This window comes from Mixophyes fleayi, chromosome 3, assembly GCF_038048845.1.
Source record: "Mixophyes fleayi isolate aMixFle1 chromosome 3, aMixFle1.hap1, whole genome shotgun sequence".
NCBI lineage: Eukaryota > Metazoa > Chordata > Amphibia > Anura > Limnodynastidae > Mixophyes > Mixophyes fleayi.
The window spans coordinates 83983978-84010139 of NC_134404.1; the positions used below are offsets into that span (position 1 = coordinate 83983978).

General features: G+C 41.5%; 1 protein-coding gene across 4 annotated transcripts in view; it reads left to right on the forward strand.

The window, feature by feature from the left end:
* The first annotated feature begins 4015 nt into the window (after nt 1–4015).
* LOC142143777 (phospholipid scramblase 1-like) overlaps nt 4016–26162 on the forward strand; it is a 35321-nt gene continuing 13174 nt past the window's right edge. The window contains exons 1-2 of one of the 4 annotated variants that reach the window (XM_075201917.1): nt 4435–4530; nt 8387–8450. The gene's annotated coding sequence lies outside the window, so the exon portion shown is untranslated. Of the gene's footprint in view, nt 4123–4434; nt 4531–4684; nt 4780–8386; nt 8451–26162 lie in introns of those variants that run through there. The other 3 variants (XM_075201915.1, XM_075201914.1, XM_075201916.1) reach the window with 3 other exon arrangements.

The following is a 26162-nucleotide window of genomic DNA, read 5'->3' on the forward strand; positions in this document are numbered from 1 at the left end:
GGAACCACCCGCTTAGAGACAGGACGTTCCTGGGTGCGTTCTTGATAACGTAGGTCTACTTTAATGCATAGCGCAATTAGGGTATCAAGATCAGAGGGGAGATCCCGAGAAATTAGTTCGTCCTTAATACGGTCGATTAGACCTTGCCAAAAAGTTGCGACCAGCGCCTCGTTGTTCCATTTCAGCTCTGACGCTAAGGTCCGGAACTGGATGGCATATTGCCCAACAGATAAGTTGCCTTGACGCAGGTTCAGCAAGCTGGTGGCCGCAGAGGCTACTCTCCCAGGGTCATCGAAGACTCTCCTGAAAGCTTCAATAAAGGAGCCGGTGTTATTAAGAAGAGGGTCTCCATTTTCCCACAAAGGCGAAGCCCAGGCTAGTGCTTGACCACTCAGGAGGGAGATCATAAACGCCATCTTCGTTCGCTCTGAAGGAAATGCTCCTGCATTGCACTCAAACTGGATGGAGCACTGGTTCAAGAAACCCCTGCATTTCTTGGGATCTCCATCGTATTTTTCAGGTGTGGGGATACGCATGCCAGAAGTTGCAGTGGATACCGTAACCACACTGGCGGACGCCCCTGGGGCAGTGGTAATGGCAGGAGCAGCAGGCAGGGAGCCTTGTAAGGCATCGAAGCGTGTAGCGATACCTTGAACACATTGTAGGAGATGTGCTTGGGCTGCTTCTTGCTGTTCTACTCGCTGAGCCAAATGAATGAGAAGGTCCCGGGCTGAGGGTTCCCCCGTTCCTTCGGTAGTCATCGCCAGAGTTTACTGTCACGACTAGTATAGCGTACCTGCTATCGTTGGCACTACTCGGAGGAAGGCGCGGAGTCTAACGTGCCCCTGGTGTTCACCAGGGACCCCCGCAAGGAGGTATGGACTTGGCTGCAGGAAACACGCAGGTCGCGGTCCTTCCACGAGTCAGATAGCGAAGCACGAGAGGGATATCAGACAGGCGGGTTCAGCAATGATGCGGGTAATGCAGGTACACAAGGAGAATTCAAACGGGGTGTGAGTCAAGCCGGGTCGATAACGTTCTGACAGCGAGGTACAAAGGGAGATCCAAAGGGGTAGTCAAGGCAATCCGGGTCACAATGGTCACAGGCAAACGGCAATAAACTGGAGGAAGGCAAGGGTCAGGAAACAGATAGACACAGGAACACTGGAACGCTGGAGGACAGGAAAGGACCTGAAACTCTGGCACAGGAGGTGAGGTCAGAGGGACTTAAATAGGGCTGCTAACCAATGCCCTCAGCACTAGTGGTGCTGTAATAGCTGTAGCGCCGTAGCGCTAGTCATTAGGCAGCGCCATAGCGCTCTCTTCCTGCAGCGTCCCGTTGCCTAGCAACGGGGACGCTTCTGGGTCTGGGCTGGCCGGCCGGGCGGAAGGGGAAATGACGCGTCTGGTTGCTAGGCAACCAGACGTTCTTGTATGGACGGGCGGGCGGCCGCCGAGCGGCGCCTGACAGTCTTTAAAGGGCACAAGACCCTAGTAGTCAGATAGAGAGGCTATAGGGCCTATGCAGGCAGGGGCTAGTGCCCCTAGGTAGCAGGGCACAAGGCCCTAGTTAGTGGGCTCAGAGCCCTGAGTTAGAGAGGGGGCTGAGGCCCATTAAACAGAGCACAATGCTCTGTGTGTAGCTGGGCAGAGGCCCATGGTGTGTAGGGCATAAGGCCCTGGTGGTGTGTGGTAGAGGCGTGAGAGCCTCGTGAGTGTAGGCGCGGTCCTGTGTGAGGTGAGCACACGGAGTTAGGAGGTACAGTAGAGCGGAGGCTCCTGTGGGTGCTGTAGCAACCGGCTGGTTGGCTAGCAGCGGTGTGCTCTGGTGAGTAGCGTGCAAAGTACGGTATACTGTATTTATTCTGTCTGTGCGGCGAGTATTGTTTGTATTACGGTATTTTGGGGTGTGCTACATAACTGTGTCCAGGAGCAAGATGTCAGGCCCCCATTAAAGGTAGGCTCTTGTTTCCTGTGTTTCCTGTACTAACCCGTGCTGTGGGGACAAGTGTAGTTACCAAAGTACACATAGTCAGGGAAGAACACACGTAGTTTTCCCGTCCCTTAGGTTCCTGGGGTCGCACTGGTTTCCAGAGGGGGTGACTGAGTGAGTCAGTGGCAGTTCAGCACAGCTCAACGCAGTTCCAGGGGCGTCCCGTGGTTCAGGTTGAGTGTCCCAGTCCTCAGTTCCGTGCAGGTTCCCTGGCGGTTCCGGAGTGGGACACGTGTTCGATACCCTGGTGCAGGCAGTCGGGTGGTTCAGTTCGATCGGCTGTTCCGGGCGTCAGTCTGTACGCGGGTTAGTGGGCTGTTCCAGTGAGCCTCAGTCGGGCCTGGTGCAGCCGGTACTTAGGATCCGTGGGTGACCCCATAGCAAGAAGGCAGCTTCTTGGTACGACCTGGGTGAGGGGGTTAGGAACCGCCCTCCGGTATAGTCCGTGAACACCGGCTGGTGATCCCCGTAGTGGTTAGTGAGCAGTTCCGTTAGTGCACCACACCTAGTTAGTTGTAGCTGTATAGTTTAGTTGCGTTGCCGACCATTAGAGTGTTGTTAGGGTCGGGTCGCTGTTGTAGACAGCTTAGCATTTGTGGGTGCCCATCTTAGTCTCACTGACAGCGCAGAGGGAGGCTGTGTGTTCCTTGTCATCCGCAGGTGTCGGGCAGGTGCAGGAGAACTGGATCGGAAGTGGGAGTGTCCCGGTGAGTATCACGCTCGATTCCCCCTTTCGGTTAGGCCCTCACCGGCAGGTGTGCAAGGTACTTGAGGCGGGACTAGTCCTGGTCTCAAGTGCCTGTAGTCCCCCGTGCCTTGGCAAGAGCAAAGTGAGGAGGCGGCAAGGGAGCTTGTACTGAGAGTGTTCTTGTTCATTGCCGTATTCTCGGACAGCCCTTACCTGGTAGGCACGGCCGTAATCTCTGTCTCTTTCTTAGAGGGACGTGGTTGGAGGTGACAAGGGTTGCGGCTGCAGATCTGCTGGGATCGGATCGCAGCTGGGATATCGGAGGCGGACTGGAGGTGACCATCGCTTACAGGGTAAGTTCTTTAGGGTTGCGTCTGTCCTGTTCCCCGCAGGCGCTACATACCTTTAAGAAAATATACATACATTTCAACACTGTTGATGGCATTAGCATACATAATTACAAACCATACCACAGTTGCATAAAAACACATTATAAACACTACGTAAAGTTACCCCTAAGTAATGGGACACTGCACCCTCACTTTGCACCTTTGGGATCTGGAGAACACTAAATGCCCATAGGAAAAAAAAATATTATTGGTAGACTAAAGCATTTTTCCTGTTTTTTTTTGTTTTTTTATAATAAAGTTGTTTTTTTTAATCTATTTTTCTTTTAAAACACTTTATTTTGGAACTGGAAGCCAAAGTCCAGCTCATGCCCTGAATCACCCACCACTGGCTTGCCAGGGATAAGTCCTCTTACCACTGTCCCGACAGTATCGCAGGGGAGCTGAGCATCATTCAGTTACTAGAGTGATATTTTTTTGATAAATTGCTTGAAAAAAATCTTGTTATTGATAAGTACAGGGCAGGCTGGTCCCATAGTGGGCCACCTGCATTTTTGTTTCTTTAAAATGTTCCTAATAGGCTGCCAAGTCATGTCTTGCCCCCGGGCTAAAATATGCCAACTCTTTCCTGGGTAAGTAGACCCCTAAGATATTAAAAGGCTATTCACAGCAAAACCAACATAGCACGAAAATGTAAAACTGTTGGTGACAAAGGTACAGTCACCTGAAAAACAAAGTAATGCAGAACTAAACAAAATGAGATTCAAATCATAATGTACTATTTATTTCTGGAGACTTTAATATCAGCTCACTCCTAACACACCTCCCCCAACTGCACACTAAGAGGGCCCCTCTGCTCTCATGTTTCGAATTCCTGGACTTATTTCCCCTTTATCTCCAGGCTGCTGTAATTAACTAACAGATTCCCAGAAACCGGCCACTCTTTCTAACCTTCTGTCTTCCGTTTGTTGCCATCAGTAAGTGCTGCTGCTGCTCCTCCTCCGGGTGACGCTGGTGTCAAGGTGATTAAGTGCTGTATTTAAACTACAGCAGGGAGAGATGTTGTAATAGAACAGGGATTATATCACAGAAAGGTGAGTAACATGAACACACACTCACACGTAGGCCTTGGCTAGTCAGTGCAATTTCAGATGTTTATTTTATTATATTTGCATTTAATAGACTGTGTTCTGTTTTTTGCTTTCCTTTTACAGCATTAGGAACTAAAACGCCATTTGTGATTGAGACATCAGTGAGCCTGCTGAAGCTGCTGTGCTTCATCTCCAACTCCTCCTAGTGCTTTATCTCTTACTCCTCCCATTAGTTTTTATTTCCCAATGAACTTCCCTTTGCCAGAGCTGGGAACTAAATGCGTTTGTTCACTTTGTAGTTTAGTTCATTTTTAACTGATCATCCAGCAACTACCCATCACTGTTTGTACAGTGGTGAAGCTGAGCATACTAAAGCAAGCGGAGGATAAACTTCGTAGTCTGCAGGAAGAGGCGAGTACCTGAGTATTTAGCTTTCTGTAATATTGAGTTCAGTCTGTGTTTTACATAGACACTAGCCTGTAGTACGAGGTTATAGGGTGGTACAGCTTTGTTAAGACGTCAGATGTGTTTATCTATTACATTAATACAGCACTCCCCCTCCTGTTGGAGTGCCTCTGTGTATATGTTTTGGTGTTTTTTGGCAAGATCAGGGTGTTTTTTTGTTTGTATAGAAGAAACGTTTCTGTTGTTAAAGTTACGGTAAGTTATATTTTATTTTACTAAGAGGTGATTGTTGGTATCTCGATGATGTTGAAATCCTTAAAGTTTTGATAGTCTATCCCCTGCATCTGTTATTTCCAAGTAGTCCTAGACCAGTGATGGGCTGTGTGTCTTTGTATGTATAATTATTTTTGGACAATCTGCTTTTGTTGGTATGTACCTGTGCTTTATTTCATCCCACTAAAAACTATTAATCTTGGCTCTGGAGTGCTGTATGTGAATGATACCTTCATATGGTATATCATGTTATTAAGGGCCAATATTTAGGATTTGTAGCACACATTTCTTTATGTAAGCACTATTCAGGAAGACCACTTTGTACTTCAGATTTACATATTTGAAAAGGTATATTTATCACATTTATTACGTACATAGGAATTTCTGTCAGTTATGCTGTCCTTGTATGAAGCAATTCAGATGAGACGTCCTTCAATTGTGTGTGGACACCTCATCCTGATCACACAGCAGGGTGTTAATGAGCCTCATAATGTGCATCCTTTTCTACTTTTGATAAATATTTTGAGTTGGGCAGCACGGTGGCTAAATGATTAGCACTTCTGCCTTACAGCACTGGGGTCATGAGTTCAATTCCCGACCATGGCCTTATCTGTGTGGAGTTTGTATGTTCTCCCCGTGATTGCGTGGGTTTCCTCCGGGCGCTCCGGTTTCCTCCCACACTCCAAAAACATACTGGTAGGTTAATTGGCTGCTAAGAAATTGACCCTAGTGTGTGTGTGTGTGTGTGTGTGTGTTGGGGAATTTAGACTGTAAGCTCCAATGGGGCAGGGACTGATGTGAGTGAGTTCTCTGTACAGCGCTGCAGAATTAGTAGCGCTATATAAATAGCTGATGATGCTAATGCAAGTAACACTTGGGCACTGTACCAAAGGGACATTTCCTGCTTCACCCATGGGTGAAGCAATACCCAGGGGCGTGTCCAGCAGGTGGAACCTAGATTACTGTGCACTGCATGCTGCCAGAGGAGGTTTCTGTATGAGCGACACACTGCCAGAAACTGTGTAGTGCAGTAGGTCTAATGGGAAGATTATTTTTACTTTACTGTAAAAGTTATAACAAAGCAGGCGGTAACCGAGCAGTGAAATTATTGTCACACTGATTGTTAAGTAATAAGGTTTTGGAGCCCAATTGCTGGTGATAATGGGGTGAATAAATACAGCAAAGCAAAAAAAAAAAGCTGTACCGCTACAGTAAGTGTTTTATTGTATTGATCGGGCTTTATAAATATACCCTAAATTATTTGATTATCAAAAATCTCTATCAAGCTTTGACAAGTAGATTTGAACTTATAATAAATTATTTTAAATAAATATAAAAGAACAACAAAAACTTACTTATGGTGTTTGTAAGGTGCCACAAAAGGTCTGCAGTGTCATACATGACAGATACAAAATGCAATGATCAATAACACATTTAGAGGATGGAACTAGCGCGCTGTGGGCCCCAGTGTGGGGAGGAGGCAACCGCTGCAGCGGGTCCTATTATATCCATAGGCCCCGGTGCATGGCACCAGCCGCACAAATGGTAGTTCCACCACTGAGCACATTACATGAAAAACAAAATACAAACACCAGACAAACTAAATAAATAATGTACAGATAAAAAGTTAATGCAGAAAAAATATTTATGGGACATATATATTCTTGTATTGTCTCTTCTAAATTTATCTCCCAAATTGTCCAATATATAGAATAGAACACATTAAAACAGTGACATATCTACTGAGCAGGAAATACAAGAAAATAGCCATAGCTCTCCAGCACATAAATTAAGCTATTACTTATCCTTCTCTGTGGTGGCCAGAGAGTGGTATCCTGAATAATGTCACCTGACCTGTTAAACTTGCTGCTTCTGTCTGCCTGGCTTCAGGCTCTCTTGGGAGTCCAGGAATTAACTTGCTATTTTGGGAGTCTCGTGACTTTGCCATTCCGGCAAACTCGGCAGCTATGACCAAGAGTTGTATTTACACACTGCTCCGAACATTGGAACTAACCAATGTTCCTCTGCACTGGCTGGGACCCAATCAGGGTTGGCAACTCTGAAATGAAAAACAAGCCCAAACCAATACTAGGAAGCCCAAAAAAAGCCCAACTTACAAGGACAGGGATGTTGTTGTAGTGAAAACTAAAGTACATTGTTTATTATTAAATAAATATAAAGATTTCTACAATCTGTCTTCAGTGTCTCTATAATGATATTTCTCCGCATACATTGGATTTTAAAGTTTACCAGAATTTTCATAAATATTAAAGGTAATTTTTTGTAAGATAAAGACTAACAGTTTTGTAAATATAAGATTTTATTTTCATGTTTCCCCCAAAGACACATTTCAATTGGAGGTGGACATTACCTACTGTATATATTTTCAAACAGTCAAAATTAAGGAAAAACTCAAGTCCTAAGTGTCATGTGCAAGCTCATTTTTAGGCATAGAAATCTGCAAATATGTGTTTGTGAATTAGTTCCTAGAAATAGTGTGACATGGCTCAGAAAAGCTGTTTAAATTGGAGATGCTCACTGACCCGCGTGAAGTGGTTTTTGTTCTGGTTTTGGATCTGGATTAGCTTTGTGTTTCCGTTTTGGATCTTTATATTTTTTTTTTTTTTTTTTTAAATAGCTAAAATATGCTAAAATCACATAACTTTGCTCTTTTTTTTTTATCCTACATTATTATTAACCTCACTAACCCTAATTCAAAGTCATTTGCAGTCAATTTTGACCACCTCACAGGTCACATTATTATTTTCATACACTTTCGGACAAATACTGCAGCGACCTGGCTGGATGCTAAGCGACAGAGCAATGACACATGGCAGCTCCTACCACATCTAGGACACATTGGCAGAAAAGAAAAGTGGTGCAAGATGGAATTGTCCTTGGATCATGAAACCAGTTATGGTTCATTTGATCGCACCACCTATTTTCTTAGATAAGTGAGCTAATTCTACAGCTAATACTCGGAAACGAGTGCTGACCCCCCCACCAATTGTTTGAGCAGCCTGTAAATGGTTTTAATATGAGGCATCAGTGTCACCAACAATTCAGCATTTAATTTTTGCAAACTCCAATTATTGTAAAATGGTCCATATTCTGGCCATGCATGAAGATTTGTATGTGGCCCCTATATCATTGTAATGCCCGACAATGATCTTGGCAAGATTGACAGTATAATTATTGTGTGTGAGGGTAAATGCAGTCAGTAGAATGGTGATCCTGTCCCTTGGTTCTTGTGTTGAGTGACTGGATCACAGTCTGTGGCCAGACATTCGTTCGTTTTTACTTGTCTCTTTTTTACCTTCTCTTATGGAAACGTGATGTCATCTAAGCTCATTATATATGGGGATGAATAACCAGCTCAGGCAGCATGTGTTATCTGCTATTGTCATTGTATTATGCTCTAGTGCGGTGGTTCCCAAAGTGTGCGCCGCGGCTCCCTGGGGTGCCGCGGCGCTGTCACAGGGGTGCCGCGATCGCCCTAGCAATAGAAAGAAGGGAAAAAAACAACAACAAAAAAAAACCACTTACCAATCATCCAGCGCCGTATCCTCCTCCTCACTGACTGCCGGGCGTGACCTCATCACGTCCGTCAGCCTCAGTGAGGAGCAGCAGCAGAGAGGACGTCAGGAAAGAAGGTAAGTAAAGGAGAGTGAAGGGGGCACAGAGAGGGAGAGTGAAGGGGGCACAGAGAGGGAGACGCTGAAGAAGAGGGACATTGTGAGATGGCGAAGAGGCGGGCAGAGTAATATGGTGAAGGGGCGCAGTGATATGATGAAGGGGCACAATGTAATGGTGAAGGGGCCTAAATACATCTTACGTCATTCTGACCCAACTACTTAAAAAACGGGACTACCCGATAATTATTTTGGCTTAGGGGTGCCTTGGAAAGATTATGGTGACCCTAAGGGTACCTCAAACTGAGAAAGTTTGGGAACCACTGCTCTAGTGTATATTACAGGAGTTTAAAACTCATGAAAATCTGTGTAATCAAATTACTATCTAAACCAGGGATTGGCAACCTTTTTCTATCCGTGTACTGGCTAAAATCTAGTAAAACTCAGTTGCGCCAGTCGCTTATATGTATGTATTACATTTAATTATGTCTTTATGGTGCTAACATCATAATATTAATAGTAATTGGACTGACAAACGTTGTGCCCCCAATTTATAGTATTCCGCATACTTGTCTCCTCCACTCCATAATGAAACCTGGGAGCTGCTTCACTAAAGCAGCCGCTGATGGCCGAAATGGAGCTGCTGTGCATGCACAAAAGCTCAGTCTCGGCCGTCATTGGCTACTTTAGAGAGGCAGCTGCGAGCTCCAGTGTGCCAGACAGAATTGGTTGGTGTGCCACGTTTGGCACGCGTGCTGGGGGTTGCCGACACCTGATCTAGACTGACAAAACATGTTTACAAATTTTATTGTGCTTCTTTTCAAGAAGAAATCAAGTATTCTAAAAGTTGAAAATTCATTGATTGTATTTCAACTGTAAATTAATATTTAAAATGTGCATGGAAACCTTTATCCTGCAATATGTTACTTGCATTTATGATAATTGATACAAAGAAGAGATTTTCAGCAGGGATGATGAATACTTGGTTTATAGAGTTAATTATTATCTAATTAATTAATATCTGGAATGACTCTGCTGTGGTTGAATTGTTCTACGTTGGCATTTGTCAACGCTACAATCGCTAGGTCTTGAAGGCACGGTCCTATCCTGGTTCTCATCCTACCCAATTGCTCTTTCAGTGTTTATTTCTCTGGATTCCCCTCTGCTCCACTTTCTTTTAGTTGGAGTACCAAAAGGCTCAGTCCTAGGTCCTCTGCTATTCTCTATCTACACTACTTCTATTGGAAAACTAATAAGCTCCTTTGGATTTCAGTATCATCTCTATGCGGATGATGCATAAATCTATCTATCCTCTCCTCATCACTCACCAACTATCTCGCATTACTGACTGTCTTTCAGTCATTTCATCTTGGATGTCTTCTTGCCAACTCAAACTCAATATTTCATAAACAGAATTAATAATATTCCTACCCTAAAAAATAGAAGCTTCCTGTATGGATTTATAGTCCTGTTATCAGCAGAAATAAAAATGTCAAGCTTGCTGCCTAGGTGTAATCCTTGACTCGCAACTATCCTTTGTTTCCCACATTGACTCTACATCTTAATAATGTTACATACATCTAAAGAACATTTCCAGAATTCACAAATATCTCACACAAGACACTGTAAAAACCTTAATTCATTCACTTGTCATCTCCAGCATCGACTATTGCGATTCCCTCCTTACTGGTCTTCCCAAAAACAGACTCAAACCCCTACAATCAATTTTGCACGCAGCGGCTAAATTGATATTCCTTACAAACCTTTCTTCCTCTGCTGACCCACTCTGTTAGTCTCTACGTTGGTTGCCTGTTTTTCATGAATCCAATATAAAATTCTTCAACTAACAAAACTGCACCAACATAAATCTCCTCACTTGTCTCAAAATATCTCCCAACTTGACACCTCCGTTCTGCACAAGATCAGCGTCTCTTCCACTCATCCTCCCATTCTCTGTTACAGGACTTTGTGGAATTCCCTCCCTTGCACAATAAGACTTTCCTCTAGTCTTCAAATCTTCAAGCATTCTTTGAACACCCACCTCTTCAGACAAGCCTATAATATTTCTCTACCAGCCTCTTAATTTCCCTAGGTTACCCTCTTACCACCCTCTATACAGCTAACACAAGACAACAACCCTCTGACCAACATTCATCATCAACATTTATTTATATAGCTCCAGCACATTCTGTAGCGCTTTACAATTGGGATTGATCACACAGCTGCTCTTTTTATCTTTGCATTCTAGCTGGACCAATGTGCATTACGATGTTGCACCTACCCTTGTGTATCAAACTCCCATTGTCCCATAGATTGTAAGCTTGTGAGTTGGGCCCTCTTACCGCTTTTGTCTGTATGTATTACCCAGTATTGTTTTATTAATGTTTGTTCCCAATTGTAAAGCGCTGTAGAATTTTCTGGCGCTATATAAATTGATGAAGGTTGCAAAAAGTGTCATACACCTTGTTATACTGTATATCGGTGACATGCTTTGCCATATACGTGTATTTTATTTAAAAACTTTACCGCGCCATAACATTGAAACTTATCAAGATAAAAAAAAAAAGTTTATCATTATAATTATCTAAGGATATTTATACTACTGGACACATGGATGAATGCATACATGTTATGGTATATCCTGTTCAATGTTTCATCTGTCCCTGCAGCAGAATGGACAGAAGGATGGCCATAATCTGTGTTGAGTTATCAGCATTCCATGCTAATTGGGTACCACGTGATCCACCAAACAAGCAGATTGATCCAAGTTGGCATTTTCATCTCCAGAAGATTTCAATGAGATCTGTTGTACATGTTGGGCTCCTGTTATGCAGAGCCGTAACTTAGAATTCTAGCGGCTGGGGCGAGAAAGACAAATGCCGCCCCCCTATCCTTCAATTTTAACCAAATGAACCTAAAATATTCCTAAATTGCGCCCTGGGCTGTTGCACAGCCCTAGTTACGTCCCTGCTGTTATGATTTAGTTCCACAGAAATACTAGCAGGCACTGTTTTAAATGTCATTTCCTCATGAACTCACAGGCTGCATTTGCAATTTCCTGGAAATCCAAACCTAGGGAGGGAATGTGAAGCTTTGTCAAATAAGTAAAATAAGCTCTGCCTCTTATGTAGCAATGACAGACAAGCTCGTTTTTCCACAATATGAAATACTGGAAAGTACAGGCTCTTATTTATCTGTAGACTAACTCATTTGCTGATGGATATCTGTTGCAACTTGTAATAAAATTAAATTGGTAAAACCAAACATACAAGGTCTGTTAACTATTAGCAGATTTAAAGATTCACAATGCTACTTTATTTAATATACATAAATGCCTAAATCTATTTAGATGAAGACAGCCTAAAACAGATAAGTACAGAATGAGATCACCTCTATTTGTCTTTTCTCTCTACTGGAACAAGAAAAAATAACAATATTTTTGGTTTCTGTATGCCAATCTTTTTTATTGATTAAAGGGAAATTATTAACAGAATAAAGTAGAATTTTAGAATGTTTAAAAAACAAACAAACTGGTTTGCTAGTTTATAATGTCTCAAACATGAATTATCATGCAATACAGTCTTGAAAATACCAGATGCCCCCCCCTCTTTCTTGCCTGGGGGGAGATTCAGTTAGAAATATGTGCAATGTGTATTCTCGCATGATTTTTGTTTGTGTGAAATACCCACCTGATTTTTTTTTTTCTTTTTTTCTTTTACCGTACGAACAGTAAAAACACGCAGCCGCGATGTTCCTGAGAAAAGCTCGGCCAATTGAATCTCCCCCTCACAATATTGTTTTTTACAGACTGTTGCAAACCTGGCATTTGCTGTAATTTGGAAGTCTAGAAATGTGTGATTGCTTTGCTCTAGTTCTGAAAGCAGGGATAAATATGACCATTGTTTTGCATTACAGATGTCTTTATTTAGCAAACAAGAATAAGGTTTGATCTAAGAGTTTAGAAGAGAGAAGTGGAAAAAAGTTTTGTTTTTTTTCTTTATGTAGTTTGTTTATATAATGTCTAGAATAAGTTTAAGAAAAATTCAAACTCTTTTTACTTCCCCTCTACTAAGGAGAGACTTGGGAAATAGTGCCCACTGTATGCAAATGTAATGCTGTGGTCTTGTCCTCAGCATTGCAGTCAGCAACCTTATGTCATGCCTCCCCTGTTTCATTACCACACCAGGAGGTGAGGATGTCAGTGCTTGAATGAACATAGCTTGGGGGAAGGGAGATGCTTGTAAACTGTGTCTAGGCTCAATCCAGCTTTTGCAGTGTGATGCCTCAAATAACGTGTGAATGACCATACAATCCTTGTAAGGATCAATCATCCCTTTTTATAGCTCTGTTTCAGCTATATTCCTTTCTGTTCAGTCTCCGTGTGGGAATATACATATTGAATCTACATATCCTTTAACCTCTCCCTGTTGAAAAATAAATGAAGGGTTTAATAATTTTTTGTTTAGTGAAAAAGCTATAACACAATGATGTCCAGAAATGCCACTCTCAGATAGCAGTATAGTCTCCAGCAATGGGAGGATTTAGTTTGACATTATAGTTTTGGCTACCCCTGAAGTCTATAGGTAGGATCTGACCAGCATGGCATATATTTATTAACTGTTAGTGTCCTGGAAGTATTTGTCACCATTGAAGTACCAGTGACAGCATCTGTGAGATAAGCTGACTGTAGTGTAATCCCATTATCCACTGGAAGTGATATTTGATCTATAGTACAACACTATTGCTCTCCTTCCTTCTAGAATAGGTGATCCTTTTGTTGGGTGCTGAAAGGGAATGGCATACCCTAAAAAAAACTTTTATAATTATCAAGAATTTACTAAATAGATCACTGTTATTGGTACTGAAGGTTAGCATTGTTGCATTTTAATGTCCAGCAGTAGAGCAGTGTCTAACGGCTTAATTCATTAAGGAACTTAGGCAAGAGTTTGAGTAAGTTTTTTTCTTTCTCAAGTTTTCTGGACAAAACCATGTTGCGATGTAAGGGGTGTAAATTAGTTTATTTTGCACATAAGTTAAATACTGACTATTTTGTTCAGAAAACTTGAGAGAGAACTTACTCACTCTTGCCTAAGTTTCTTAATGAATCAGGCCTAAATTACTAAAGCTGGGTACACACTACACTGTTTTCGCCCAATAATCGCGTCAATCAGCCGACATACGACCGCTTGTTCAAAAGTCGGGTCAGTGTGTGTGTAGTGACACGATGGTCGAAAGTCTGCCCAAATGGACGATTGTCGCCTCATTTGGTTGGTCGTACCGTTTAATATTTTGTTTCCGTTGTGTAGTGTGTATAAACTTCCGACCGATCTACAACAGTGAGTACAAAATTAGTCATTGCTCACGACAACATGGCTGCAAAAAGTCGCTAAAGGGACGTCCGCTCTTCCCTTTATCGTCCTCAACAAGGCTAGTGGCCAATGACCTTCGCCTCTCCTCCACTCTGATCACCTCTTCCCACTCCAGAATCCAAGACTTTTCCCATGCTGCCCCCCTTCACTGGAACGGCCTCCCTCGCTCCATCCGTCTCTCTCCCAATCTGTCCTTCTTCAAGAAGGCACTCAAAACTTACCTGTTCCTAAAAGCCTACCAACCTTCCACCTAACCCCCTCATCTCATCTCCTCCGCCTGTTCTTCCCCTCTCTCCTCCCAGCCCCCCTGTTCTCTCCCCACTTCTTCAACTTGCTCCCTGTGTGCCTGAGTTCTGTCTACCCTCCCTTAGGATGTAAGCTCATTGGAGCAGGGCCCTCTTCCCTTTGTTCTCCATACCTGTTCTTCTGCTCCGTCTTTACTGCATTAGCCTGCCTGGAGTCTCTGAAGTTTTGGTATTTTTTGTTTACTGTGTGTAATGTTTCACCTTGTTTAGTCTACTGTTTGTGCTCTGTACGGTGCTGCGGAACTCTTGTGGCGCCTAACAAATAAAGGATAATAATAAAAGTGTGTATGCAGTCCATGGACCGATGTAAAATCGCTCGCCATAAAAAGTTGGCTGAAATTTCTGTAGTGTGTATCCAGCTTAAGAATGTTTTTGTTCTTATCAAGCTAAATCCCCTGCAGGAAACATACTGATCTGTTATATATAAAGGGGCATGATAATAAATGCAAGTCTCCCATTCCTTTACTTCAACAAAAATACGTGCTCAGAATGCAGTGTTTCAAAAATAAGTTTTTTTTCAGTGTGTGGTTTAATTCCCATTACTCTAATGGCCAATTTTAAACCAAATTTTCTAAGAGGTGCATAAATAGAAATGTATTTGTATATTTATAATGGAATCGACATGGCAAGAATAAACTATCCTATAATGAAATAAGCAGGATTCACCCCTGAAATCAGGAATGATGACCAATAATGGCAAATACATTTGCTGTAGATTATGTTGGGCTGTTGTATGTTATGCAACATAAAATACAAAATAAATCCATCTGTGTGACTACACAATTCTTTGTACAAAGTGTACTTTTTTTTGAAGATCCTTTTAGGTATGGCAAACTTAAATTGAAGTGGTGTTAATACACTGCGATTGGAGTCAGGAGCAGTAGAAATGGGTTCTCTAGAGTAATCTTGCTTCACGATCTGGCAGTCGAACAGACAAATCTGGGTTTGGCAGATGCTAGGAGAACACTTCCTACTAGAGATGAGCGCACTCAGATTTCTGAAATCCGAGCCTACCCGAACGTTGCCGATCCGAGACAGATCCGGGTATTCCCGCCAATTGCAAAACTGAAACCGAGGCTCTGAGTCATAATCCCGCTGTCGGATCTTGCGATACTCGGATCCTATAAATTCCCTGCTAGTTACCGCCATCTTCACTCGGGCATTGATCAGGGTAGAGGGAGGGTGTGTTAGGTGGTCCTCTGTACCTACTATATCTCGTGCTGTTCAGTTCTGTGCTGTGCTCTGTGTTCTGCTCAGTCCAGTGGTGCTGTGTCCTGTGCTCTGTCCTTCTAAGGGCATTGTTATTTCCCCATTATTACCAAATTATAAAAAAAATTCAAAAAAAGTTATAAAAAAAATTATATAAAAAAAAAAAATATCCCAAAACAATCCTGCAGTATAAGTCCAGTGGTCCTACAATATTACAAAGTTCACTGATTCAGCAGTATAAGTCCAGTGGTACTGCTATATTACTGGCAGGAAAAAAAGGCAGTTTGAAAGCCCCTGTACAAACTGGCTCTATTTTACTTGAGTTGTCACCCCTCCAGTGTGTACTCTGAAAGAGTTTTTAGTGCAGCGGGGAACCTGGTCAGTGAGCGGCGAAGGAGGTTGCTTCCTCAGAACGTTGAAAAAATGATGTTCATAAAAATGAATAATCAATTCCTCAATGAAGTACAGCACTGCCCTCCAGATAGTACAGAGGGACCTGTGGTTGTGGAGTCCAGCGGGGACGAATTGATAATGTGTGAGGAGGAGGAAGTACACACTGTAGGGGGAGAGGAATCAGAGGTTGAGGATGAGGACGACATCTTGCCTCAGTAGAGCCTGTTTAGTTTGTACAGGGAGAGATGAATAGCTTTTTTGGTGTGGGGGCCCAAACAAACCAATCATTTCAGCCAAAGTTGTTTGGTAGGCCCTGTCGCTGAAATGATTGGTCTGTTAAAGTGGGCATGTCCTATTTCAACAACATGTGGGTGGGAGGGCCCAAGGACAATTCCATCTTGCAACTCTTTTTTTGCCATTATGTGACCATTCAACAGTCGTTTGCCATGAGCACAAAGTAAAACAAAATTAAAACAAATTAAACCAAAAGTAAAATGCCCTGTCATAATAAAAAACAAGAGGTATTGACGTGCTTGAACTACTGTAGTGTTTAACTTATAAACACTACACTTGAAAGCTTGAGCCTTTAAATGAAAAAGTCACTCTTCATTGCACGAATATTTGCAACAGGGACAATTTTTTGGTTAACAAAGTCAACAAATAACACTTCGACGCTGTCTGTCTTTCACATACTTGATGGGATCTCAATGATGAATGCTCTGTACCATGGTCGTCTAAAACAAGAGTTATTGATGTGCTATAACTCAAGTGTAGTGTTTATAATTTATAAAAATTACAGTAAAGTTGGAGGAGGTATTGTGGCCCCGGTACCAAATTGGGTACCGGGGCCACTCCACTATGCAGTCCAGATAGAGGCGTATCAGATATTAAACAACGTTGACTGTTGCTGCCAAATCATAAATTAATGAAAATGACCTGTCATCGTCAAAAACAAGAGGTATTGACATGCTCGAACTACACCCTCTATATGCTGCAGAGGATGTAGGAGCAGGCAGCTGTGCAGTGGAATTCAGACCATTTGAAGGCGGAGGTATTGTGGCCCCGGTACCAAATTGGGTACCGGGACCACTGCACTATGCAGTCCAGAAAGCTACCTCGGTGAAACGTTTTTTGACTAAAAACAATATTGTGAGGTGTTCAGAATAGACTGGGAATTAGTGGAAATGATTGTTATTGAATGTTATTGAGGTTAATAATAGCGTAAGAGTGAAAATAAACCAAAATACTTGATTTGAACCCTTTTTATGTTTCTTTCAAAATAAATCCGAATCCAAAACCTTTCGTCAGGTGTTTTGCGAAACAAATCCGAAGCCAAAACACGAGACACCAAAAGTGGCCGGTGCACATCCCTACTTCCTACCTGAACGCGTACTGCATACTGTAAAGTTTGGTGACTGAGGAATAATCTGTTCATGGTTTGGCCTTGGTCAATTAGTTCCAGTAAAGAGAAACCTTAATGCTACAGCATTCAGTGACATTCTAGAGAATTGATGGGTGGCACACAAAGCGACATCCATCAAGCATTGGCTTCCCAAGTTTGGTGTGGAAGAACTAGACTGGCCTGCACAGAGCACTGACCTCAACCCCATCGAAACACCTTTTTGGTGAATTGAGTTGCTGACACAGCCAGGCATTTTTGCCCAACCTATCAAATACTCTTGTGGCTGAATGGATGCAAGTCCCCGCAGCTATGTTAAAAATCTAGTAGAAAGCCTTCTCAGAAGAATGGAGGCTGTTATAGCAGCAAAGATAGGATTAACTCCATATTAATACCCATAGATTTAGAATGAGATTTTTCAACAAGCCAACATGGACGTGATGTTTGGGTATCCACATAATTTTGGCCATGCAGTATATTTATACTTATTTGTAATTCAAAATGAGGAGACATTGCCAAATTATGAGGCACTCTGAGATGCAAAAATTAATTAAAAATTTACTTTTATTGGATTTTTTTTTAAAAACAGTATTGCAAATTTTATTAATTCATGGTGAGGAAGTGTGCAAAGAATATAGTACAGTGGATAAAAATAAATGCCGAGATCCATAGTAATCTTGTAATGTGTTCAGTTGGTACATCCAGGGATTGTGTTGATACTAGAAGTGTATATGTTCCCTTTTTCTAATATTTATCGTGAGTCTATTGATTTATTTATCCAAGAACCACCCCACATATCTGGCACTCTTTCTATTTAGTATTTGGTTTACACAATATTTGCCTACACTCCTGGAATATTTAATACTTGAGAAAATATGTGAAGATAAATGTATATTATACTCTATTTCATTATAACCTTTAACTTTTTTTTTGTCCATCTATTGATACTGAAAGCACTTCAGTCATAATCTTGCAGACTATCCATTGCTTGTTATGCTTCAGCTAGGATAGTTTGTATGGCAAAGACCCTATTTTAATTACCCTGATTAAAACAAAATGGAATAAATTAAAGCTTGTAAATGGTGATCACTAGCATGTTATCTATATTGGATGCAGATATTTACTCCTATTAATTCCGATTTGTGGATTGGTTGACTAACACCGACGGGTATCAAAAAATGACTGGCCGCAGCCTTTTTTTTTTTTTTATAAATCTGTTTCCCACTAGTTGGGTTGATCTGTGAACCAGCATTAGGCAACATGGGCTTCTGTGTATGCAGAGATGGCTGTGCTGTGTGCATAATTAAATGTGAATAGTAAATGGTGTGATGTTTTCAGCCAGGGTTAATTACAATTGAGTATTGTTCACCAGGTAGCAATACACCTCTTAGTGCTAGCTAGAGTTTATCTGGGGGTACAGGCAGTCACTTTCAGTGTGGACTAAAGGGGATCCAGCTGTAATGTAATGCCCTAATCAATCACTCGCAGTTAGTGAGTGCCCTGAGCCATTAAGAGAGATTGTTATACAATTACCAATACCTAATTAAGTTGGCAAGATGTGGTGCAGCAAAAAACACAATGACTCTCTGCAAGTCCAATCTCTGTCTGTTCCTGTAGGAGGCAGAATCACAAACGGATTTAGAAACTCATCACTCAGGAACAGTGGATATAGGATGTTGTCAATGTCACAAGATTAATACAGAAGTATATCTGCTGCTGTTGGCACAGCTCTAGAGGGAGGTGCGTAGTCTAACGTGCCTCCGGTCTTCTCCAGAGACCCCCGCAAGGGAGTATGGGTTGTTCTGCGGGAGTCGTGCAAGTCGCGGTCCTCCAACTGAACCTCACTGAGGTAACAGAATAGAAGGTAATCAGGTAGGCCAAGTCTGTAGCGGGCAGACAGCGAAGGTACACTAGGATCAAGCAGCAAGCAGAGATCAAATACTGGGTAAGCCAACAAGAGAAAGTCAGAAGAGTAGTCAAAGGTCATCCGAGCTCACACAGAGGCTCTAGTGATACTGAATGCAACAGGAACGCTGGAGCTGGGGGATCTAATATTCTGGCACCATACTGGTGCCAGAGGCAGCCATAAAAAGAGAGGGTGCTACTATGATTCGTGCCTGTGGTCAGGGTGTGCCGATTTAAATCAACTTGATTTTAATCATGATTTAAATCGCATGATTTAAAAAAAATTAAAAAATCATTGCTTTAAAATCACCATTAAAAAATTCATGGATTTAACAAGCTTTTAATGGTAACTGGCATACTGTGCGATATGGACCATAGACCTTTTATCTTTGATTAGCCCTATCTATTAATAAAATATCTTTATGTGGCTATTGCTTGCTGACCTAGTTTATTTATGAATTGTGATACAAAGAGGCACAGGGAACAGGCAAAACAGCTGAAAGTAACTAATCACTTACAGATTGCAAAAGTCATGGCCGGCAGAAAGAAAGATCCTGTATGGATTTATTCTACTGAAGAAAAAAAACTGAATTGGTAAAAGGAGTTAAAGCCCAATGTATGAACTGTGGTACAAAAATGATGGGCTTGTTGCCAGAATGAAAAAAAAAAAAACTTCCAAACATGTACTCTGGGCCATGAGGCCCAAGATGAAAGTAAAGAACATTTTTCTATTGTGTATTTTTTTAGTGCAGTTTGCTGTGCCATGCCATGATTGGTGACGCGGTCAACTCATTGAAATGGAGTATATTAAAGATACAGTATTTTAAAAGAACTTTGTATTTTTACTGGGTTTATTTGTTTACTTTATCATTTAAAAAAAAAAAAATCATGATTTTTTTCACTCTGCCTGTGGTGCAGCGTCATCAGACGCTGTAGGAGCTTACAATAGCATCCCGTTGCCTAGCAACTAGACTCTCACGTGGTAGAGCTGGTGCGAGCGTCAGAAGAGCCGCGTCTGGTTGCTAGGCAACCAGGCTCATGAGCACAACAATGAGAAGGCAGCCGTCCCGACATGTATGAGGGACGGCACCTGACAGTCAGCAAGATCTGCAGTATAGAATTTCTCATTCTGCCTCAAAAGAACAAGTTTGTCTTGTCCTGAAAGTCATCTTCCCTCCTAGAGCTGTTATGGCCACCAGTGCCTCATAAACTTGTAGAACTAGTGGAAGAGGTCTTCACCTATAATAGCCGCCTTTCCTGTAGAGACTGGTTATGCTCACAGGTACTCGGATGCCCCAGGTCTTACACTCCGTATAGTACATGTTTATGGTCATACAGCGGCACACAGGAACAGGAGGTAATATACGGAGTAGAGGTCTGCGGACTGGACAGAGATAATGTCTGACTGGCCTGACAGAGCACAAGCGGAGATGTCGGGTACAAGCAGGGCCACAGGCAAAGGTTCAGGGTCCGGGTACAGGCAGAGGTCATACACAGAAAAGCAATCCAAAGTTTTTCACCAACACGGCACAGAAGCAGATGGCAAACTGGAACAGAACGCTATAACCGGCAGTGAGGCTCAGTCCGCACTGCCTTAAATAGTACTGGGAACCAATGAGTGCCCAGCAGTAATAATCAGCCAGGCGGCTGTAATAATGTGTCCCTCCAATCAGCCCTAGAAGGGCAAGCCTGAATAGCCCTGCGCGCGCCCAGCTGTTTGACAGCTGGCCGGGCGAAGTGGCAAGGAGCAACCTAGGTAACCAGGACGAGGAGGTCTGTGGTGACGTCCCAGTCATCGTGGAGACGTCTGGGAGCCCAGAGGTAGCGAGTCGCAGTGGTGCCCACGGCCGCTGCAGTTCCTAACAAGAGCAACAAGTTTTAGAAGACCTTCTTCAAAACCTGTTGAAAGCAAAAGTTATTGTTACTGTTGCCATAAATCATGAAGGCACAGGTTTTAATTTGAATTTTTTTTTTCCTAGTTCAAAAGTCATCAGGAGGTTTCAGAACAGTTTTGGACAAAATCTCAAGCGTTCTGTGCAAGCAAGACATTTTCAAATACAATCAGTCAACTCCATTCTCAATAAAATATGGAAAGGAGATTATTTAACCTCAATAAATCTGCAGGATACATATTTTCATATCCCTATTGCATTTCAGCCCCATCAGTTTTCTAAGACTCTGTATCCAGGGTTGTCCCTTCCAGTTCAATTTCCTTCCGTTTGGCCGTTCTTATGCTGGCTCTCAGAAAGCTTGGCATAACGCTCCCCCGCAGCTTAAGTGTTTTTCCTGTGTGTTCGGAATGACTGGCTGTAAGTATGCCGCTTCCATCAGCGGTCTGGAGCTTCGGTGTTCAGGCAAGTCTCCTTTTGTATCTTTTTCCTTAGAATTCTGGTTTGTTTTTTTGTAGGAGGAAAGTCTGTCGGAATTTTCACTATGGTAAATAAGATTACCACCGCAAATTCACCCAGGGTAATGTGCCTTGCACAGAGAAGTCTTTCAACTGCTAGGCCAGAAGTTCAGGTTCCCTGACTTAAATCTGATGGCAATAAGTCAGAATGCCAAGGTGTCCCAGTTTTACTCCTATCACAGAGGCAACAGGGCTTTCTGAATAGATAACCGTTTGAAACCACATGATTCCGTTAGAGCATCTGTTCCCTCCTTTTCCATCATTGCTCACATTCTGAGGAAGATCAAAAAGACAGTGGAGATAATGGCAATTGGACTTGACCTCCCTGGCTTGCAGTTGCTTGAAGAATGGTTTAAGAACCTCTACCATGCAGCCTATGGGGTATATTTACTAAACTGCGGGTTTGAAAAAGTGGAGATGTTGCCTATAGTTACCAATAAGATTCTAGTTATTTATTTTGTACATTCTACAAGATGATGGCTAGAATCTGATTGGTTGCTGTAGGCAACAACTCCATTTTTATTTTATTTTTTCAAACCTGCAGTTTAGTAAATATACCCCCAGATCTTCTACACCAGGGACCAGTTCTTCACCCGAATGCCGACTCCCTTTCTTTGATGGCATGGAGATTGAGCAGTCACTTTTCTAACTCAAATGTCACTCTGAGAAAGTTATTGAGATATATATATATATATATATAAAACAAAGCAAGACAGGCTATTTCGACTACCATATATTAGAGTCTGGAGAAGGTTCATTTTGTGGTCGAAAGTCAGATAAAAGATCCTGTGTCTACCAACATTCCAACTATTTCGGAATTTCTTCAAGATGGTTATGTTACAGATCTGACTCCCTCTACAGGGAAAGTACAAACATCTGTACTCAGTATTCTTGATGCCAAATTGGCATCTCAAAGCCTTATTTAAAAAAAAAATTCAAGCAGTAAAGCGATTACGACCAAGAATTCAATTTTATTTATTTTTTTGTCACCTGGGGATCTCAATATTATTTTGGAAGCCATAATTTCGGGTCCATTTGAATCGCTGCAAGACCTTTCTCTCAAATGTCTCACACTTATACTATTGCTTCTAGTACCAGTTACATCTGCTTGTAGAGGAGATCTACATGCCTTGTGGTGTAAGGAGCCTTTCTTGAACATCTATGCTGATGATAAATTAGTCTTGAGGACTAATCCTGCTTATTTACCCAATGTTGTTTGTTGTTTTTTTTTTTTCCTTTCATATTAATAAATAAATACTGCAATCTTTGCATTCATTTGAGCAAGAAGAACAACTTCAGATTCTAGGTTTGGTTGGAGCGATATCTATTTATCTCTCCGAAAAAAATGAGTAACTCTTTATTCTTCCTGGTGGTCCCTGCAAAGGATGTTCTCCAGCAAAACCTACCTTTGCAAGGTGGATAGTGGATGGTATTGTACAGGCCTACAAGGGAACAATTGTGAAGTGCCTGAACTATTAAAGGCAATGGGCATGCAGGGCTCAGGCATCCACAAATGACATCTGCAAAGCAGCTGGATGGTCATCAAAACACACGTTTACCAAGTATTCTTTGTTGGATGTCTCATCTGCTGCTGACAAAGTTTGGGAGAAGGATTCTCCAACAATTGGTTCAATAAAATTCATTTGTGCACTATCGGTGTTTAGCCCACCCTGTTGATTATTCAGCCTTGATACGTCCCATTGTAAAGACTGCCATGGAGTTTGAAAGGGAAATTGGAGAATTGGTCTCACCGCTAGTTTCCTTTCCTTTGAAATACTCCATGGCAGTCCTATGTTCCCACCCATGTTATATGTTCGTCTTTGTAGAACAGCTTTGGAACTTAGTAAAGACACTTGTATGGAGGAGTTTTTTTTTTGTTTTTGTTTTTTTTTCCCTTTTTTATACCCTCCAAGGAAATTAGCAGTGAGTATAATCTCCTCCAATTTCTCTGAATCCTCATTAAATGAGATCAGTTTTATTATTAACCATGCTACTGTCAGATGGTGCCTGTGGACCTTATTATATATCCCATATATAGGAGTGTAAACTTATATCCTTAACAGACTGTCATCTAATTAGACTTTAACTTGACAGCTGTGACAATGGCCAAACAGGAATCAGGACACATACATGCAATATATATTAACAGTGTGATTTACTGAATGAATAATTAACACTACAGTAGTCTGCTAATTATGAAATTTGGATAAGCACACATTTAACAAGTGTAGGATTTGCATATTCACAGAACAGTGTGTATAATAAACATTTGGGATTTCCATATTTTGAATACAGATAACCAAAAAGTATTAAATAATGGGAGCAGACCAATATGGCAACTTTATTACTGTTTACAGAATGTTAAATGGGGCAGGTTAGACTTGGCGCAAGGTACCGTGTCCGGCTGCGCACATAGTCGCACATTGAGATTAGAAGTCTCGTCTTATTTTCTGCGCAAATCAATGGAGAGTGAAGGGGAAGTTTGTTCAGGAAACGCATTCTGCTGAATTTAATAATTTACACTGAAACTGGTTGCATATGATCTGGACGGAGTATGTCCTCCAAAAATAAACAGAATATAGATAGGTTTCAAACAATTGATTTAATCACTAATATTACAATTTAAAAATGGCACTTGGGTACTATTATGAGCCCATTATGGTATGACCTGTCCTCACCAATATGTCCAAGAAATGTTAAATCACAACTGAACAATAAGAAAAATCTATCTGATAATTCTTCTTATCAGATAGATAGAAGACTCAGGGATTTGAGTAATTAAATGTCCTCTGTGTATGGAGTGGATCTTGGATAATATACATTTCCTCAATCCTCTTATGCAAGCAGTTTGTTAAATTTTTCCCAACTGTTTGTCTGGACTAGCAGTGTTTTGTGTCAGTGATGTACAGTAGCTTATAACAAATGTTCAAAATGAATCTGTAAGGGGGAAATGTGGTCAGTGGAGTCAACCGCTACTCTGGTCAGCTAGCATTGAGGAAATATGGTAGGAGGTCCCATGAGACTAAATTGTGGTGCCCTGTCGCTTCTTAAACAACTGTTAAGCTATAGATTTGAATACAAATAGAAAGCACAAACAGGGTATTCAGACATCTTCAATGTCGATAATCCGTCTTTGGGGGCAGCACGGTGACTTAGTGGTTAGCACTTCTGCCTTACAGCACTGGGGTAATGAGTTCAATTCCCGACCATGGCCTTATCTGTGTGGAGTTTGTATGTTCTCCCCGTGTTTGCGTGGGTTTCCTCCGGGTGCTCCAGTTTCCTCCCACACTCCAAAGACCTACTAGTAGGTCAATTGGCTGATAACAAAATTGACCCTAGTCTGTGTGTGTGTGTGTGTGTGTGTGTATATTCGGGAATTTAGACTGTAAGCTCCAATGGGGCAGGGACTGATGTGAGTGAGTTCTCTGTACAGCGCTGTGGAATTAGTGGCGCTATATAAATAAATGATGATGATGGGTGGAAAGACTTAATTGCAGCAATGCATGCTAATAAGGTCCTTATTTAGAGTTTGGCCCAATACTAAAAGGACCAGATTTGCTCCTTGACAAAACCATGTTGCACTGCAGATGGGGAAAATGTAAAATGTGGACATATTCAGAGTTGGGAGGAGGCTCCACTCTAATTTGCAGGGTAAAAATAAAGCTGTCCATGAGTCCCAGTTTTTCTCTGTAGATCCTGGAAAGCAACTGACAAGGTTTTCAAAATATACTTTTATGCTTATGCCAGGTAAAGGGATGTGAATAATTTCTGTTTATATGATGCAACTAAAATACTTCTATAACATCTTGTGAGAGTAGTAAAGTTTGTGCAATTAACTGTTCAGATTTCTTTGTGCCATGGAAACAGTGCATGTTGTGTGCATTCCACAAAGTTAAATAATAATTTTTTGTGTCTTAGGGGGGTATTCAATTGTCAACGAGTTTTTTTTTTTTTTTTTTTTTTTCTTTGTTTGTTTTTTTAGCGTGTTAAGTCATTTTAACGCTTTTTTTTTTTTTAATGAAACGGTCCTCTCGCGCTCCAGTTGAAGTTCTATTGAATGTATAGGGTGTGCGAGAGGCAGCCACGTTTAAAATCTATTCAATTGTTTTTTAACGTGGCAGATAAATATGCTTTATCTCGCACCTCCTTGGGGTGTGTTAAAAATAAAATACCTCTGAAAAGTATTTGAAATCATGTAAAAATGGGGAAAAAAAGTTAAACTTATGTTTAGCACTAATGCCTAACTTGTGTAAGTTGATTTGATGTTCTTGTGAAAAAATAATGAAATTAAAAAAAATAAAAATTAATAAAAAAAAATCTAAATCACTAATTATATCTATGTATGTTTTTGGTACAAATATGAATGTAGTCATGTGTTTTGACATGGTATAGATGATTGTATGGTAAAACATAGCTCAATAAAAAAGTAAATATGCTAAAAGAAAGTACTGTAATGTAGATATTATCATGTGTATCAATGTGTAATGCAATTTAATGTATGGAAATGTATGCAAAACCGTCTTTTTGTGTTATACATTACAGCGTTAAAACTCCCCTTCACTCCCATAAAACACACTTTTTAACTTGCGGGGGCAGTGTTCCCTCTTTCAATCGAATTTCAAGAGTTTTCCCGCTGTGCTAATTGAAACCGGTCACTATTGTCGTCAAAAAAACTTAGGAGATTTTTTTTTTTCTTAACACGACGGGGGGACGGGGGGGGGGGGGGGGGAATTCTTGCTAACAATT